This window comes from Stegodyphus dumicola, chromosome 9 (genome assembly GCF_044657685.1).
Source record: "Stegodyphus dumicola isolate Sdum_Otavi_A_Nest chromosome 9, ASM4465768v1".
NCBI lineage: Eukaryota > Metazoa > Arthropoda > Arachnida > Araneae > Eresidae > Stegodyphus > Stegodyphus dumicola.
In genome coordinates this window covers 122092553-122112479 of record NC_140776.1, presented here as the reverse complement: position 1 = coordinate 122112479, position 19927 = coordinate 122092553, and the positions used below count along the sequence as shown (strand labels likewise).

Here is a 19927-nt window from a genome sequence, read left to right as displayed (position 1 = left end):
TCCAGTGTTTCAAAATTATATTATTTTGCTTGTTAACCCAAAGGGTAGTTTAGCGTTGAAATCGGGTTTTACGTTGGTTTACTATAAACAGCTTATCAGTTTTCAAATTGTTGCCACCAAATATTGTTACGAAATGTACAGGAGCGGTAAGATGGTTTCCCCGCAAAGCAGGTTTAGGGTTGCCATAAATGGCAAGGGAAGGTAGGTTTGCCACATTTGGCGAGAAATCGCCCATCTGGCGGCAAAATTGGCGATATGCCATGAACGGATGGAGAACCTTCTGGAACGATTTCTTACCGGTTTAGCCCATAATGTTCTCGAACACAAGCCGAAAGCTATATAAACCCTGCTGGTCCGCAGTTAGTGAGTGTGCCTCGTCGAGAGGGCGAGTGAGCGTATCTCATCTAGTTAGTCCGTGCAGAGACGATCGAGTTGACAGCCGGCCAGCGAGTGCCGAGTGGGTCATCGAGTGCATCGAAGATTCTCCTTAGTGTATCGCGGTTAGTGCATCGTCGAGAGAGTGTGTTAAGTTCCAGGAACGACTGAATCGAAGAGTTGGGAGCTGTGCTCTGTGTGTCGTCGAGTGCATCGCTAATTGCAGCGTGGAGAGTCTCAAGAGTACGTGGAGTTCCGAGAACGACCGAGCAGAGTCGGGAGCTGTACTCTGGTGCTTTGCAGTGAAGCTGCCTCCACCGTTATTACCTGGCAGTGCTGTATCGCTGATTGTTCTAGCGTTTTCGTAGTAGATCTTCGACGACTGTAAAAAGTGACTTAGGAGTTGGTCTGATTAATACCGGCCAATAAAAGTGTGTTTCGATACTTCATCAAGTGTCGTCGTTATTCACTCCAAATCCATACGAACTCCATACGAACGTGAAGAAAGAAAATAACGTAACCACTGTTGTCAGAAAAAAAAAACGCAACAACTTATCAGTTTTCAAATTGTTGCTATTACTTTTAAGGAAATTAAAAAAAGAAAAAATCTGCATGTTGTAGGTATGTGCTTCGCACTATGAAATAGCGACGGTACTTGGCCGTCAAATTTTGAATAACGTATACTTTCTTCTGAACATGTGAACCTAGAAGACCGAATTCTGGATTTCAAATTTGTTTTATTATTTATTTCACATTTTATAAAACTTTAATGAAATTTTGATTAACAAACTTGTGGCGTTTTACCTTTTCCCCGACGAACCGAGTTGGGTGTTCAAAGAGAAAACACTTCGACGTGTACACCAGCAAATACTAGCAACTCAGCTTATGCTAACGGAAAAGACAAAAACGATATTATTGCAGATTAAAGTGAAGAGCGACTGGTTTTTGACTAAATGATTGTGTAAATTACATCATAGAGCAACATATCGTATCATAAACGGAGAATCCCATGGATTTCTCTGTCGAATTATTTGAAGATACAGGAATTTATCCAGTGACGTATATGGATGTCATCTAAAAACGTTTTCCCTCTTGATGAAACCAGTCTTTCCTTTCATCTCATGCCTTCAAAATACCTATCCTCTAAAAACTGAGGCTCTGACCAACTACTGATGAAATGGATTGAACTGGATTATTAAGTTAAGGCAAAGCAGGGCTATCTGCCTAAAAGGAGGGATGCGTTCGGGAAGAACTTTCTAAGGGAAACCAGCTCGTATACACGTTATACATGAGAAAAACCACGAAAACGCCCATACAACCAGCCCGTTCTCCGGTATTCGAACCCCGAAGTGAACTACCAGTAATCAGCGACTTCACCGCTCGGCCATTTGTATGCCCTTATGAAATGGAAGGCGATAACTTTATTTAAAATGAATGTCAGAAATACCAAGACGTTTCGAAAAGTTGGCTGCTTTTTAATATATTTGCAGAATGCCAGAAGAGAAAGAGCAAGCCATTAAGAAAAAAATAAATAAATCTTTGCATAAAATTTAGTATTTTTTTAAAAATTTAAAACCTTTTTTAAACTTACGATATTTGATTCTTGCGATTTCAAAAATAAAATATTTGACTAAAATATGAATAACATTTTAAGAAACTAAGTGTAGGATGATAAAATTATGTTAAGCAATGGGCACATTGATAAAACCGTTTAAACCAATGGTATGAAAGTGATCCTAAGTTAAAATGTCGGTTATAAATCTCTCTTATTTATATATCTTTTCTAAACGGCCCATTGAAAGGCGTGTTAACTGTGCTTTACTGTATTCTCTCTTTACTATAAGCAGTTTTCAAATGCATGGTAGTCTGGGTCACAAAGTATTCTTTCGAAAGAGACGCAATATAAATCAAATTCTGGAAAATTTATCATAATAAATATATTTAAAAAGCACTGTACGAATGCTTAAATAGAATGTTCTGAAGAAACAATGCAACACAAATAATAAAAATAAAATTCTAAAAATTTAAAAATTACCTAAAATAATAACTATGACTAAAAATATAGTATAAAGAAAACTATGCTGAAAAAAATAAACGATGCACCTTTTATTTAAACTACGCAGTTCGAATGAGTAAAGAGAATTTTTTAAGACAGTTATTTGAAAGAAACCATGCAATTTAAACAATTAAAATGAAATTCGAAAAAGAAAAAAAATTATTTAAAATAATAACAATTAAATCAATAATATAATATAAAGAAAATAATTTGAAAATAATGTGGCTTTTTTTCCGCTCATGCACAATTTAAAGGCAAAGGAAAATAGGTTGCCATATATTAAGAAGTTCGCCAAGTGAACTATTCTAGGCGCAAACTGAAAAAAATTAGCCAAGATAAAATTTTGAATTTCTCCGTAAATTTCTCACCAAATTTTACAACATTTAATATTTAGGCATAATTTGAGTTTTAGAATCGAAATATGTAAAAAAAAATGTTATGTTATTTCAGAAAAAGTCCGATTTCTTGTCAGAATACCTATGTTAGAACAGTGCTACATATAAACCTAGTAATTTTCTAAGTCGTGCTTTCGAGAAGACATGAAAAACGCAATTTAAGTTTCGTCAATTGGCCCAGTAGAAAGGGAGATATAGAACTGTCTTCCCCTCCCCCGCAGTGTACATTATGGATAAATTTTAAAGCGACGGAATCGAATCATGTTTGAGTTACACTGGTTATCATAAATTAAGGAAAAATCACAAAAATAGCGATAACTCCCTCAAAAATAAGCCAAACCGTGTAAAATTTGAGAGTAGCTGAGTAAAACTCCAATATGCAAATTCGCTGCACTCGGAATACGTCATCTGCGAGGAGCATAAAAGTCCATGTTTGAGAGCAAGCCCACATATTTCACTGTGATAGTGACATCAGAAATCTGAGATAGCCAATTCGTAACAATGATCTCCAGGCATCATTTGCCTGCAGAACTACGATAGAAAGCCATTGGGAGACTAGAGGCTGGACAAAGTCAAACAAAAGTGCCCAGATGGCTAATTGGGAGTCCTTCTGTCGTTCATAGACTTTGGAGGCAATTTCAAGTCACAGATTCGGCACCTAGGAGGTTCCGCCAAGGACGGCCAACTGCTACGACGAGCGCCGATGACCGATATTTGACATGTGCACTCAGGAATAGAACCGCTACTCCGACTCTTCTTAGATCCTTCCTTGCTGCAGCCACCGGAAGGTTGGTGTCAACGTCAGCTGTGCGTAGAAGGCTTCAAAAAGGTGGTCTGCATGCGAGGCGAACAACCATTTGCGTGCTGCTCAAGTCACGCCATAGGAGAGACCGTTCGTAGTGGACACGACAACATGTCCACTGGACGCCTGAGCAATGGAGAGCTATTCTCTTTACGGATGAGTCCAGGTTTAGTCTAGAACGCAATAGTAGGTGTTATTTGATATAGTGAGAACCTGGAACCGGTTATCATCCGTCTAACATCCGTGAAAGAGATGCATACGGACAAGGCAGTGTCTGTGTTTGGGGTGGCATCTCTTTATGCGCATGGAGTGGCCAGCTCGATCCCCGGACTTGAATCCTATCAAGCACGTTTGAGATGATTTAGGGAGATATCTAGCTGCTCTCAATCCGTCCCTTAGACCCTTGCCGCGCTTGCAACTGCTTTGCAAGCAATGGCTCTCGCTTCCTATGGAACTGATAGACCGCATAATTGAAAGCATCACACATCGCTGAATGTACTGTATTGCTTCTAGAGGCGATTATATTCCATATTAAAGGTACTTTTACTATAGCAAACTGACATCTTCGATTTGTTCATTTTATACATGTGCTAAGTTCTATACTACGATAATTGTCTGGTAATTTCTTTTTATGTTGTTTGATACCTTACCATGTGTTGTATATTGTGGGTAAGTTTCATAAAATTCTACATGTAACATTTTCAGTAATCGTGATTTTTGTGATTTTTCCTTAATTTATGATAACCAGTGTATAAAAAATTAACTCGTTTATGATAGAATTGATCAAATCGTTTTTTGTTCAAAATTGCTCTAAAGACACTACAATTGTGCCACCCGAAAGCCCTGCTGGCCGCATACGGCCCGCGAAGCTATTTTATGTGGCCCCCGTCTTTTCAAGAAAATATTTGTCGCAAATGCAGTGTAGCAAAGGTTTTAAGATTTCAGTTATTTGAACTTCGATTTTATAATTATTTTGATCTCTATTAAAAATGAACATGAAGATCTAAAAATCTAACGCATCTATAAATGTACTTGATTAATTTAAAATGTGGTATAAATCTTATTCAAAGATTTCAAGATACAGGTTTTAATAAAATTTTATTCGTACTTGTCAAAAAATAAATACGCCCAGTTACAGACTTTTGCACTAAGAATAATCGCAATGTTTGGGAATACATTTATACAGCTTATTTTTTACAGTTGGAAACTGATAAGAGAACCGGTTTGACCGATGAGTATCTACTATCCAAAGATAATTTCCATTAATTTCTTTGGAAGGCTATAAACTTTATAAGAATATAATACGATGCAAAGTCAAGCTGTAGTAAGAAATAAAGAGTTTATAATTATTTGCATAAATATATGTATTTTTATTCATTCGCCGAAGAAAATTTATATAAAAACATCAAATAAATTAGTTTGTCATTGTTTTTTCCCAAAGTTTGCCCCAGTTGGAAAAGCGTCTCTGAAAACTTAACATTTTTTCATTATTTTTAGTTTAATTTTAATTAAAGTATTCATAATCAAACATGCTAGAATTATTTGAAAGAAATGCCAGTCTAAGAATTTAATATTTAGCTGTCAGTATGTTTGAATTATAAAGTGTAAACAATAATATCCCTTGCAAGAAAACCAAACTTTAGATTTCAGATAGAAATTAAATAGAAATTCGAGTTTTTTGTCCCTTTTTTTGATATTACAATTGTTTTTTACGTCACGTTTTCATAAATATTTAGTAAGCTAAATTTAAAATACCTTTTATTTTGTTTATAATTTTTTTTCATTTTGTAAAGAAAAAAAAAATGGTCCCTGAGTTGTTTCCAGATTGTGCATGCGGCCTGCATACAAGTTTAATTTAACGCCTTGGATGATAAATATCGAATTATTTCATAAAAGTCCAAAGCCAGTTTTTCTCAATGGGTCACACCTTCAAAAGAGTTTTTTTTTTTTTTTCAAACAGCAAAATTAAGTATTCTTGAAAGATTTCTGCAACTTTTGAATGCTCCCATGAAGCATCCAGAAGTTTACTTGCGATAATCTTCTAAAAATCGCTCTATAATGGTAGCATTTAATAACCTTGAAAAGAACGGCTGCAATGCATTTAACCTCAAGGTCGGTCATTTACTTCCAAAGAATTATTTTCAAATGGCAACACTGAAGCAATAGCTTTTTCAAAAAAGAGAAAAGAAAGTTTATCCTGCTGCCATTCTATCAAGCGAAATCTTTTCGTAATAATTAATATTCAGTCTAAAAGCATAGTAATTAATTAATTACTTAACGTAAAGGTAACGTAAAATGTTTTTATCACTATATTTTCTTTTTTTTACTTCTTAGTATTTATTTATAAAAGCCTCTATATGATTCACCTTAATTTCATTTCCGTTTAGCAAAGGACAATTGATGTTCCGAACAAAGAAATTTGCATTTATATAAGCGTTAATTACTGTACAGAACTTGGCTTATTATTGCATAATGAGTATTTAAAACTAAGGGCGTTAACTAATCTCCCCGTCTTTCGATAGGTAACTCTCATAACACAATAATCAGTAAAGTAGAAGAATGAAAGGAATGATTAATGAGTTGGAAGCAGATAAATCTTTTCCGTATTCAACTTCTTCATTGCAGTCATAAGCTTTTCTTCTTTTTTATCGACTTCTTGCTTTGTGGATGTTTTTACCAAATTATTTGTTAGATTATCGTTAAAGTATTAAATAAGGAAATTAAATGATTTTCTTTGGAAAAGTAAAGAAATAATTCTATGAGCAGATGAAGGAGTCATACTAAAACAGCGGCCTGAAAAAATAAAAATTCCTGAAAAATTTAATTAAAAAAAACTATCAGTACGGAATATTAAATACAGAAGGCGTTTACGCATTTTTAGAAGGACTGGGTCATTTAATTCACATTTAATATGTAAAGGGTACTTTGTTTGAATGTTATATCTGATAACGTTTTCTCTGGATTACAAGTCTGCATTGCGATTTCCATGATAGGAGAGCTTTTCGTAAAATTTCAAAGAGCATTGATTTCCATTCCTCTTCCAATACTTTCGAGAGTCCATCCGCGGTAGGTTTGCGCTTTGAAGGAGCTTTTTTCGAAAGAACAAAGGCACAATAGTCCATAGGTGAAACAATAGGAGACTTCACAGTAATATGTTGAAAAGGAAAATGGACAGTACCTGTGTGAGTCTTTATTTTTTTCATAGAATGCAGTGACACTTTTCAAAGTCTGATATGTGCTTTTTCTTGATGAAGTTTCATTATTTTATTGTTTTTGGAATAAAGATGAGTTATTTCTTCTGCAAATACGGACTTAGACTTTCTCTCCGTAGAATACTGAGTTGATTTTAATATTTTCTTCAATTTTCTTGCTTTTAATTCCAAATTATAAGAGAACTTTGCGACAATCATAGATTCCTTTTTGAAACAAACTTTGCATCGACAGAACCAGGTTTATAAATTTTTCTCTTCGTTTTCGACAACAGATTTTTCTTTTGTTGCAGTCGTTTAGTTAATTCTATGCTTTATCAAGAGTCGCAATGTACTTCCAATTATCCTCTGCTAAACAGTTTTCATTTAGGGTTTTAAAAATAGCTCTGCGTTGAACATGTGCCTCGCAAAAGCTTGAGAACATTATGTTTCTTAGCTTTTTTAAGTTCTAAATCTAGTATTATTATTTTATTTCTTGTTACTACAGATGTATTAAAAGACTTTGCAATGGATTTATGCGTCGGAGAATTTTCTCTTACTATCAACGATTTAACTTAAAAAACAATATGTAATTGTTTTCGAAAACTAGTTTGGAATCTACTTTCTATGTAAAAGTAATGACTAATTTATCTAGTTCCGATTAAAAATGTTGCTTATTTTGCACTAAAAAGTTTTAATACCTTGCATTTCACAACGTTTTTGAATTATGAAATAAGAATATTTCTCCTCGAAAAGTGAAAAAACATATCCTTCAATCCATAGCTTCACAGGTGAGACTTTGAAAGAAGAATAAATTTCATAGTAGCAGAGGATATATCTAATTTCAGATAATAAGCTGCTGTCAGAAAATTTCATTCCAAAACATTGCCTTTGTGCCTTGTATTAAATTCTTTATCAAAATCGTTCTAAAATGTGTAAACAGTTTTTGTATTTGGAAATGACTGAATGCTATTGATAAATGACAATGAAGCTTTAAATCTGACATGATGTTATTTACGACCTAGTTAAAATTTCGGTAAATAATTAAACTTCGAAAACACATAAAATGATGTTATTAGTTTCTGTATAAAATACTGAGAATCTTTAACCAAGTTGGACACAAACTGAGTACTTGGCACTATAACGTTGCGCGCCTCCAACTTGAACGCAACCAAGAGGTGACTGTGAAATCTTGTATAAAAGATAGAAGCTTGTGAAGGGTTTAAGTCCCTTTTTATTCAACGTAATAAATTACAATTGCGTTCTCTTGACGCTTACAGACGGTGCCAACTTGGCAGTCAAATAAAAATAATAACCTGAAAAGAAAATAAGGACAAGATTCTAACTACGAGGCTCTCTAAAATAACTAACTCACCGCGTTTTACAATACCGCTGCTAATTCAGCAGACTTGAAGCTCACTGGAACGATGACCACTACTTCCCGCCAAGCACATAGGCCGCAACGCGGGGTTCTTCAATTCTCGCTAACTACCTCCGCGCTCGCTAAGTAAGAGAATCTCTCACACCGAACTGGTTTCCTTCTATTTAAATCAGAATACTTCCGCTGATAATTTGAATCCTTGCGCGTTCTACTCAAATTTACATATTCTGGCATTGGCAGTTCCAGGGGAAAGTAAGGCTTGACAGGAAAGATAGTTTAAACTTAAAATAAATGTTAGTTAAAATAAATATAAACCCTACATTTGCCGCTGCCAGAATTTGGAAAACTTGGAAGCAGGTCCTACAAACGACCTGTTGTAAGTTTATCTAATTCTGAACTAACTGGCGAGAACCTCGTTTACACAAAAAAAAAATCTTATGTAACAATTATATATTAAAATTCTGTTACTCGTTACAAAGCTTTCTTCTTACAGCAACTTTTCCTGGACTTCATCAATCAATCTTGGTCTTTCCTTCCAGCATCTGGAAGGAATAAGTATCAGTATCTTTCTACATACATTATAATTTACACTTTCTTGACACAATAAATTTTTGTTTTTAACGATTCGTTTTTCTTAGTTATTGCTTACTTCACATTCATTCAATTTTTCAAGCATTAATTTAACTTTACCCTGGCTCTCCACCGTGTGTGGTGTCAAACGGGAATATTCGTGTTTTAGTCTTACAACACTTCCCCTAACCACCATGATTTGTTAGAATTCAACAACCAAATAGACACACCTTACTCGACATTCTACAACTCAATGAGCTACTTTAATATTCTTAAAAATTCAAATGTAGGTGGAGAACCCTACAAAACACATTCATTCTAACTTCCCCCTCATTCATCTTTAAACATGCAGGCTTTCGCTCTAAAGCATGACTTTATCTACAATTTACTACTTAAATTTTGACTTCATTGCTTTTAAGCATTCACTTTTAGCATCTACAATTTTATGCTTCTAGACTAAATTCTACTTTTACATAACCTTCAAGTATTTACATACATTTACAAAATTTTATACATATGCTTTTTACAATTTACCATAAAATGAATAAGAGAAAATAAATTTTTACTTTACTCATTCTTCGCCAAGCTGGCGGCACTGAAACTAAAATTCTTATTAATACAAGAATACGAAGTTATTTTTATCTTCGGCCAAATTTTGGCTTTAACATAACAGAATTAGTCTTTCGACCAACAGAAAATGCTTGTTTTTAGCTTTTACACTTAAAGAAAATAATACTTTTGCCTTAGCTAAATAAAGTAAAACAAAACTAAGTCTCAACCGAGACATATTGACTTTCGTCAAAACATAGAACTTCGTACTTATGCATAACATTTCGGAACAAAAGAGAAAAAAAAATTTATAGAAGGTTTTAACTTATCTTTGAGTTTTCGATGCTTGAAACTCCGTCATCCGTTTTTTGCAAAATTGATCCCAAGTTAGAGGTTTCATGGATGTCAATCTTCTCCTTATTGATCTCCGAGTGTCGTCCACGTTGCTCTTTCTTTTGCGTCCTCTACATGCTGGCCTCTTGACGAAGTAATCGTCTGGTTGTTGGCCTTTGCGTTTCTGCCTGGGACGGCTGGTCTTGACGTCCTCCGGTCTGGAGTCCTTCTTGAATTTCTTCTGTTCCTCGTATTTTTGTGCCTCCTGCTGGCGTTTCAGTTTCCGGAACGGCGGCCTTGCTGGCACCTGACTCTGTGGCCGTGTGCGCGTTCTCCTTGATGTGTAATTTCTCCTGCCATTCTTTGTAGGTGGTGTTTTCGTCTTTACCACGGTTTCTTTACCCGGTTCATCTGTATTTTTGCTTTTCTTAAACGCCGGAGTTTGAAAATCATTTTTTCTTTTTGATACCGACGGCCCGGGTTGTAGAAGTGCTAGGTCTCTCTTCAGTTCTCCGTTTCTTGGGTGGTGGAATAGTTGTTGCAGTCTCTGGCCCTTCTATTTCGTTTAGACTTGAGTCCTGCAAGAAACTTTTAAGGATTTCAAAATCATTTGGATTATAGTATTTTTTCACCTGGTCGGGACTTGCTTTACAGATTTCCCCTCTGTCGTTCTTAAGATATAATACTACCCCTTTGATTTCCTGAATTACATAGGGGCCTTCAAACTTTGGAGCTAGCTTTGCGATAAAATTGTCTGGGGCACTTGATAAAGAAAATTTCCGCTTCAATACTTTATCCCCAACTTTATAATCTGCTTCACGGCGTTTTCTATCATAATATAACTTTTGTCTATTTCTTGCCGTATCCGAGGTTTTAAGCGCCTGATCAATCAACTTTTGCACATCTTGTTGTTTAAACTCCTGCTCTCTTTGTTGCACAAAGAATAATTTATCTAAAGGCGTAATTAACTTTCTGCCTAAAAATAATTCTGCTGGAGTTTTTCCCGTAGTATCATGATGTGCCGTTCTTAAAGCATAAGCTAATTCATTTATGTAGCCATCCCAGCGCTTGTGATGTGTGCTCACGTAACTGCGAATTATTTTTACTATGTTTTTATTAACTCTTTCTGCTATGTTAGCCTGTGGACTATACGGAACCATTTTGATATGGCGTATGCCAAGTCCATTGCATATGTTTTCAAATACTTGACTAATGAATTGTTTTCCGTTATCGCTAATGACTTTTATCGGTGCACCGTATTTTAAAATGTATCTGTGTAAGAATGCATCTGCGACTGTTTTGGCTGACGCGCGTTTAAGAGGAACAATTTCTATCCATTTTGAAAAATGATCTACTATTACTAAAAGAAAACGATTTTTATTTAACTCGCTCTGGGGGAAGGGACCAAGGAGATCTATTCCTAAAATTTCATTCGGAAATGTAGCGCGAATGCTATTTAAGTACCCGGCCGGGCTGTAATTAATATCATTTATTAACTGACATTGATTGCAGGACCTGACATACGCCGTTACTATTTTGTATAATTGCGGGAAATATACCGCCCTTTTTATAGTCTTTCTGACCCCGAGGTGGCCCGCTGTTTTTTTTTCGTGCAACTCCCTCAAAATGCTTAATCGAAGCGAGGCTGGGATGACTGGCTTATACTCAAGATTTTCGTTTTTGTTTTCGTATAGAATAATAAATTATCTATTATTTCATAGTTTTTTGCTCTATTTCTTATCGCATCGATATCTGTGTGCTCAAAGCTTTCGGGGTCTTTCAAATAAGCATAGATATTTCCAAATTCAGGATCAGCTTTCAGCTCAGTAATAACTGTATCTCTAGAATCTAAAATTTTTGAAGTCAACACAGCGCATTTAAGTTCATTTCCTTCGTCGTCCAGTTTTATACGAGAAAGTGCGTCAGCTACATTGTTTTCCTTACCCGGTTTATATTTTATTGTGATATTATATTCTTGGAGTTTTAAAGCCCATCTTATTAACCTGGGCGTTAGGTTTTTTCCCGAGTAAAGTCTACCAACAGCCGCATGATCCGAAAAGACTGTTACTGGCGATTTGCCGAAATAAACTCGAAATTTGTGTACAGCCATTAATACGGCTAATGTTTCTCTTTCTGTAGCTGTATAATTCCTTTGTGTCTGATTCAATGTTTTACTAAAAAATGCCAGCGGATGGTTATTTTGCATAAGAACCGCACCCACCGCATAGTCTGACGCATCTGCCGCAATTTCCAGGTTTTCGTCCCCCTCAGGGAATTTTAAAACAGGAGCATTAATAAGCGCTTCTTTTAATCTTTCAAAAGCTGTGTTAGCTTCCGCTGTCCACGTAAATTTACTCTTTTTTCTTTTGATTACTAAGAGTGGTTCAACAATATTAGCGAAATCTTTTATGAAAGATCGATAGTAAGAACATAATCCAAGGAAAGACGAAAGTTTCTTGGCGGTGGGAAATTCTTAATAGCTTTTATTTTTGAATCTTGCGTTTCTATACCCTTTCGCGAAATTTTATAACCGAGATATTTAAGTTCTTTAGTTGCGAACTTGCATTTTGAGGCGTTAATTGTAAGACCGGCCTCTTTTAATAATTTAAAAACTTGTTCGAGGTCATTAATGTGCTGTTCCAACGTACTACTCGTTATAATTATATCATGTAGATAAATTAAAGTTGATTTTCCTAGGACAGGCTTTAGAACAATGTCCATAGCTCTCTGGAATGTTGATGGGGCCCCACACAACCCAAAGGGCATGCGTAAAAATGCATAAGTGCCCGATTTTGTTATAAACGCGGTTTTGTGTATATCTTCGGGTCTCATAGCTATTTGATAGTAGCCAGACGTTAAGTCGAAAGTAGACATATATCTTGTCGATTTGATCTGTCTAATGATCTCGTCTATAACCGGCAAAGGGTAAACTGGAAATTTAGTAATGCTATTTAGTTTTCTGTAATCGATAGCAAACCTCCAAGCCCTTTTATCCGAAGGAGGAAACTCGTTCTTTTTCCTACGTAGTACGACTGGACTCGCGTACTCACTATTTATGGGCGTTATTATTTTATTCTTTAACATCTCCTGAATATGTTCTTCGATGATTAAGTCTTTTTGTTTATCATAGCGATACGGTTTAGTCCTACAAGGTTTTTCGGCATTTAATTGAATCTTGTGAGTCACGATTTGACAGTTTCCTGGTTTTTCTGAAAACAAATGAGAAAAATTACTCACCACTTGCTGTATTGCTTTACTTTCCTGGTCATTCAAATGGCTAAGGTCCAATTCAGGTGTCTCCACAGGTTCCACCACCCTCTGGTCCATCTCCAGCACCACGGAACTATCTTGAAAATTCAATTTGGCCCTCGCGGCCCTTAAAAAGTCCATACCTAAAATAAGAGAGTGTTGCAGGTGTTTCACCACAAAAATTAATACTTTGAGATTTTCCTCTTTTACCTGTACGTTTAATGATACTTTCCCGATGCAGTGACATGTTTTTCCTTGCGCCGCTATAATTTCCGTATTTCTGGTTTTAAAGAGTCGTATCCTATAAAAATTCTTTTTGAAGAACTTTTCACTCATGAAATTTCCTTCTGCTCCTGTATCGATGAGGGCTTCTACTGGTACATCGCCAACCAGGACTTGTATAATTGGTAGCTGTGAGTTTTTTACGATGACTGTATTTAAATGTCTATTTGAGGGTTTTTTTAAAACTTCCGGGGTCTGGACCCTCCCTTTCACAGGCCCCTCTAGTCGTTTAAAGCTTTCCTTTCAATCTGTGTCTTCTGGGTACGCGGATGCTTATTTTCAAATTTTCTTTTTGGGCCTTGACCTTCGAGTTTCGATGCGTTAGCTTGATAGTTCTTTCCCCCATATGAGCGATTTCCATTTCTGGTTTCCTCCTTCCTTCGGGTATGTTGAGAATATGTTTCCCCTCTCGCTTTTTCCGCTATTCTGCGATTTTGAAACTTCACCGCCAATTCGAAAAGTTCCTGCAATGTGTTTGGGTTTCTAATTTCAAAGTAGTCTTGGACAGCGGGTAACAATCTTGGTAATATTATTTCAATAATCTCCGCATCGGGTTTTTTCCCATACAGCATATCCGTTAGCTTGATTTTTCGTAAAATAAAGTCCGTCAAATCTGCTGTATCCCGTTGATAGAAACTATATAGCTCGGCTTCCAGCCGTGCGCGATCTTTCACTATGGGGAAGGCCTTTACTAACGATTTTTTGAAATTTTCAAATGTATACGTCGGGCTTCCAAATTCACCTAGAAGAAATTTGCCTATATTTTTCCACCATAGCGCGGCCTGTCCTCTTAGTGCTGATGTGGCGATGGCAACTTTTTGTCTTTCAGGCACAGGGTAGAGCTGAAAGTGGTTTTCTATACCTTCTAAAAATACGGACACCGAATTTTTTCCGTCGAAATAGACGTTTGGCTTGATTGATGCTCTCAAAGTCTGGACCAGGTATCCAAATCCTTCTAACTGCGTTGTCATTTCTTGGTGTTGTCCAGCGGCTTCCATCCAGTTTTCGGCCATTTCAGTTCGATAAGTGTTCGGGCGCCAATATAACGTTGCGCGCCTCCAACTTTCACGCAACCAAGAGGTGACTGTGAAATCTTGTATAAAAGATAGATGCTTGTGAAGGGTTTAAGTCCCTTTTTATTCAACGTAATAAATTACAATTGCGTTCTCTTGACGCTTACAGACGGTGCCAACTTGGCAGTCAAATAAAAATAATAACCTGAAAAGAAAATAAGGACAAGATTCTAACTACGAGGCTCTCTAAAATAACTAACTCACCGCGTTTTACAATACCGCTGCTAATTCAGCAGACTTGAAGCTCACTGGAACGATGACCACTACTTCCCGCCAAGCACATAGGCCGCAACGCGGGGTTCTTCAATTCTCGCTAACTACCTCCGCGCTCGCTAAGTAAAAGAATCTCTCACACCGAACTTGTTTCCTTCTATTTAAATCAGAATACTTCCGCTGATAATTTGAATCCTTGCGCGTTCTACTCAAATTTACATATTCTGGCATTGGCAGTTCCAGGGGAAAGTAAGGCTTGACAGGAAAGATAGTTTAAACTTAAAATAAATGTTAGTTAAAATAAATATAAACCCTACAGCACAATGAGTGCTAACCGGAGTACCTCATGGTGGCGAAGTGCTGAATTAGAAAGCTAAATTGAATCATGGAAATGTTCGAAATGTAATTTCAGGATCTGTGCCTAAGGGATTACAAGCAGAATTTTAAAACTAATAACACAGTTAAAATACACCCACGCTTTTGAAACATCCACTAGACAGGAATTCGGAAAATAAGTTTTATCAGGAAGCCTCTAATGAAAAAGACAGTAGAAGAGAGGTTTTCGTAATTTACACAACTCGTGGAGTAATATTGATTGGATAGCAAATATTCACTGTCTAGTGAATGTCTAATGAAAGTCAAATATTTGAGAAATAAGAGAATAAGTGCATAGAAATAAATAAAGTTTCAGAATTATTGCTATCGAAAATTAACATTTTTACCTTTTTTCCGTAAGCAGAAACGTGATGCGTAGGAAGTAATACACTCATTTCGTAATTGTGTAATAAGATTCATAGCTCCAGAGAGAACGGTTTAAGTTCAGAAGAAATATTTTGTAAGTAGCTTCATTGGATATGTTTTTTGTTTGAGAAAGTAAAATAACTTCATACACAGCTGGCCATTAAAACTGCAACATCTGGAAGGAATGATCTGACGAACTTCAAAAATCACATGAAAGGAAGAAGTTTGGATATGCAAATGATTAATATTTCAGCGCATTTAGAAGACGAAGGGAGAAACGACATCTGAAGCAGCATAAAAGAAAAGTTGTGTAGGGGATTTCTCATTCGGAAAGTGCTTTGTAAGGTTGGAGTTTGCTCAGAATGTCGTGTTATGCCTCGAATAATAAGAGGAAATGCTTACCAACAAGTTTAGAAATTCGATAGAAGCAGGATCGTTGCCTGTCGAAAGTGTAGATTATCCATTCCGTGATAATCTATACTTTATTCCGTGATCGTTAGCTATCGGCGTTTCGTGATATCGCCGATTGCACAGGTCGACATCCAATCATTGTCATGCGAATATGGAATCAATGGAATGCTGAGGGTCATATTGAACGGCAAGCAGGATCTCAACGTCCTCCTATGACTAACGTAAGAGAGGACAGACATATTGTAAGGTCAACCTGCAAAACCGTACGACCACATCACAGACCATTAATCAAGAAATGAGCATGTTTGCAGCACGCCCAGTATCAGCTCGTAAGGTGCATCGACGTTTAAAGCATCATGGTCTACCAGCAGGGTGACCATTACTTCGGCTTCACTTGACAGTGCAGTACAGAGAGAGAAAACGACTCAGGTGCGCCAAACGACAAAGCAAGGAGTGGCACAATGTTGGCTTTTCAAACGAGTCTCGATTCTACGTGCGTGATGGCCGTATACGTGTCTGGAGTATCCGAGGAGACCGCACGTCGCCTGCTTGCATTCGATATCGGCATAGGGGCCCTGTACCTGGTGTGATGGTTTGGGCAGCTACTGGGTGCACGACACACACATCTCTAGTTAGGATCGACGGCAATTTGAACTCAGATGAGTACATTTCTGACATCTTACGTCGAGTGGTTGTGGCCTATTTTTGAGACCCCCAAACACCATGTTCGAACAAGATAATGCAAGACTACATGCTGCACGTCGTGTTCTGACCTTCCTCGATACACGCGGTATTCGATTGCTTTCCTGACCTGCACGGTCTCTAGATCTGTCATTCATTGAAAACATCTGCTCATGCGTTGCTGAGAAACTGGCCCGCCACCTCCCTCCAACTAATACCGTTGATGAAGTGTGGCATAGACGTAATGCAGCATAGAATAAATTGTCCATTTCTGTCATCCAAGCCCAGTTTGACTTCAAGGTAAGGGCCCTTTTAATTGCCAGGGATGGCAGCTGTTTCTACTAATTTCGCACCCCTGTAAACCACCAAAATGCTTACAAATTTAATCATTTTATCTTCATGCCATACTATTTTACGTGCAATAAATATCTTTTTTGTATTTGGTTTCCTTCATGGTGTTGCAATTTTAATGGCCATCAGTGTATTTACTGAATAAGGTAGAACTTCAGTGTATTTATTGAATAAGATATTTTTCTACCCTTTCTCTCTAAAGCTTCTGAGAATGTTGAAACAACTCTGCAGCGCTAGGTGTAAATTCTTAAAAATTATTGACTTTGAGAAAATACCATTATGTTTGTGATCATTAAAATAAAAAAATTAATGAGCGATTGTAAAAAACTCTAAATAACAGCGCACATAAATATTAAAATAATAATAATGTACAGAGAATGATTATGCATTTTTAGAACGACTCTGGGGCCGTTTAATAAATGCTTAGGAGTATTTGTGTTAAACATTCGATCTGATAATCTTTTACCTGGAATGTAAGTCTGCATCTTGATTTATATGATAGAAGGGCTTTTCGTAAAATTTCCACGGTTACTGCCATCTTTTCCTTTTCCGCAACTTTGCAGAGTCCATCCATTGTAGTGGGTTACAGTTTAGAAAGAGCTCTATGCAAGAGACCAAAAACACAATAGTCCATAGCAAAACATCAGGGGACTTATTCAGGACTATGTTGAAAAGGTATATATGCAATGCCTGTGTCAATCTTCGTTTTTGCAAGGGATGCAGTGATACATTTCAACGTATGACTTGTTGCTCTGTCATGATGAAGTTTAACTCCTTGAAAGTCACTGGGATAAAGAAAAGGAATTTCTTTTGCTAATATCATAATCTAATATTCAAATTTTCTCTTGATAGTACGCTGAGTTGATTTTAATGATTGTTCCATTCATTTAATTTTTAATTTTCCATTGCAAAAGAATTTTGCGAACATACTAAACCCTTTACTGAAACTTTCTTTGTATAGACGGAACCAGGTTTGCATAGACGGAACATATCATTCTCTCCGTTTTCGATAATAAAAACACCCTTTTTTTGGTGCTGTTAGTTAGGTTATAAGGTATATATGCCGTCTTCTTAGCATGCTTTCGTAGTGTAGTGTTCAGCCCGATCGACGCGAATTCGAGAGGTCCGTGGTTCCAGCTTCGGCGAGGGCATTGCTCATTTTTCATTTCTCCTGCTTCGAAATAACCTATGTCTCTACAGTGGCGCACGAACTAAAAAAAGGTGATGGATGATTATTCTTCACCTTTTGGCGATTGGTTCTCCTAATCCCCAGTCACCCTCTAAAAGGGAAGTATATAAGGTATTTCTCCCGACTTCTTAGCATGACTTCGTGGTGTAATGGTCAGCACGCTCGGCGCGAATTCGAGAGGTTCGTGGTTCGAGTTCCGGCGAGAGCATTGCTCATTTTTCGTCTCTCCTGCTTCCAAATAACCTAATGTCTACAAAGTAAACCCATTTTTCATTGAGGGTTACAATGTAATTCTACTTATCTACTGCTAAATGTTTTTCATACAGAGTTCTACAAATTGCTCTGCATCGAACCACATGTCTCAGCAAAAGCAGGTGAACGTTATGTTTTTTAGCTTTTTCAAGTAGTAAATCTTGTTTTATTATTTTACTTATTGTTGCTACATATATATTTGAAGATTTTGCAATGCATTTTCGCGTCGGCGGATTTTTCCTTGTTACCAACGATTTAGCTTACTTACTAATTTAAGAAACATTAGAAATAATACGCACCTTTTTCGGTATTCGTTTGGAGTCTTCTTTCCATTCTATGGTTTATCCTAGGTTTTTAACAGTTATCTTTAGTTAAAGCTATTTTCCTGTCCCTTCTAATTTCAGCTTACAATTTTCTGTCAGAGTGTGTTTTTAGAATCGCGGTTAAATGTAAACGGAGGAAGAGCGGTGCTTAAGTCGAAGCTCCACTCACTTTGTTATAGAGCCAGAAATTCTGACTAGCACCCTATGTAACGGCAGTCAGAATCACTAACCTCTATCTCAGTTGGGTGAACAAATAATTCATAAGTTTTGAAACGTGAAAAAAAGCGCTATGAGTATTCTCATTCAATTTTATTACTTTAGAATTATATATAAAAATCATAAAAAATTGATTAAATTAAATTTTTAAAAATATTTTACATATGCAAATAAAATTACGAGCAATATGACAATACTGAAATCTTTCAATATTTTCTGGAACACGAATTCCATAAGACTGTGGAACTATGTTCTTCATTTAAAAAAAATTAGCCTGATCAGTACTTTTTACGATAATATGGATAGATATGCTTGTCACTAACATCACAAATCTTTTACTGAATTGGTATTTCACTTTTAGTTAAGTACAGATGCAAAGTACTTCACTGCTTAATTTGTGTACGGCCGTTAAATACAATTTTCAGTTCTTACGTATTAAAGTAACAACCGCAGAGCAATTCGTCGGTATTTTTCGATAAAATTACCTATAGGGTGCAAGTTGGGGATCTTTGCTAATTTTTTAAATAACATTTCCAAAAGATATATATCGTAAGTCGGTAAACATTATCAACATATCAAAAGAAAAATACTTTAAAATTTTAAAATACAAATTTAAATTATTAAATAAAGATTATATAATATATTAAAAAACATATATTTCTCAAAATCCTTCTATAATTTTTTTAGCGTGGTCTTCCCCCATGTAGATCTCTTTTCATTACGCTCCGGCTATTTACCAAATGCGTCTCTTCATTTTCCCCTTCCGTGATTTTGCAACAAAATACTACTATATTCCTGCAGAACTTTTAACGCAGTTTTTTACATTTTTGCCAAATTCCACAAGCGTTATTTTAAATTTTGAGTCCGAAGCCAAAAAATATCACAATTCTATAAAAAAGACTTGGAACTTGGAATACAATGAAAAGAATGCAAACAAAAATGGCGACTTTTCTTGATAAGAGGGTTGTCAAAATTTGATATATTCCGAAAATATTGCGAGTTGTACTAAAAGGGTCCGAACTAAAAGGGTGTTGGATGATGTACTGAATTGGTTGCGAAAATACGTTATAAGGTATTTCTCCCGCCTTCTTGGCATGCCTTCCTGGTGTGCTGGTCTTCACGCTGGGCGCGTATTCCAGAGGTCCGTGGTTCGATTCCCGGCGAAGGCGTTGCATATTTTTCATCTCTCCTGCTTACAAAAAATACCCAATGTCTCTACAGTGGCGCCCGAACTAAAAGGGTGTTGGATGATGATTCTCCTCACCCAAGATTTGGCGATTGGGTCCCCTAAAAACCC

At 36.4% G+C, this 19927-nt stretch overlaps 1 protein-coding gene across 1 annotated transcript in view; it reads right to left on the bottom strand.

Annotated features, from left to right (window-relative positions):
• LOC118201871 (deoxyribose-phosphate aldolase-like) overlaps positions 1-19927 on the bottom strand; it is a 107840-nt gene that overhangs the window by 52532 nt on the left and 35381 nt on the right. The window lies entirely within an intron of this gene.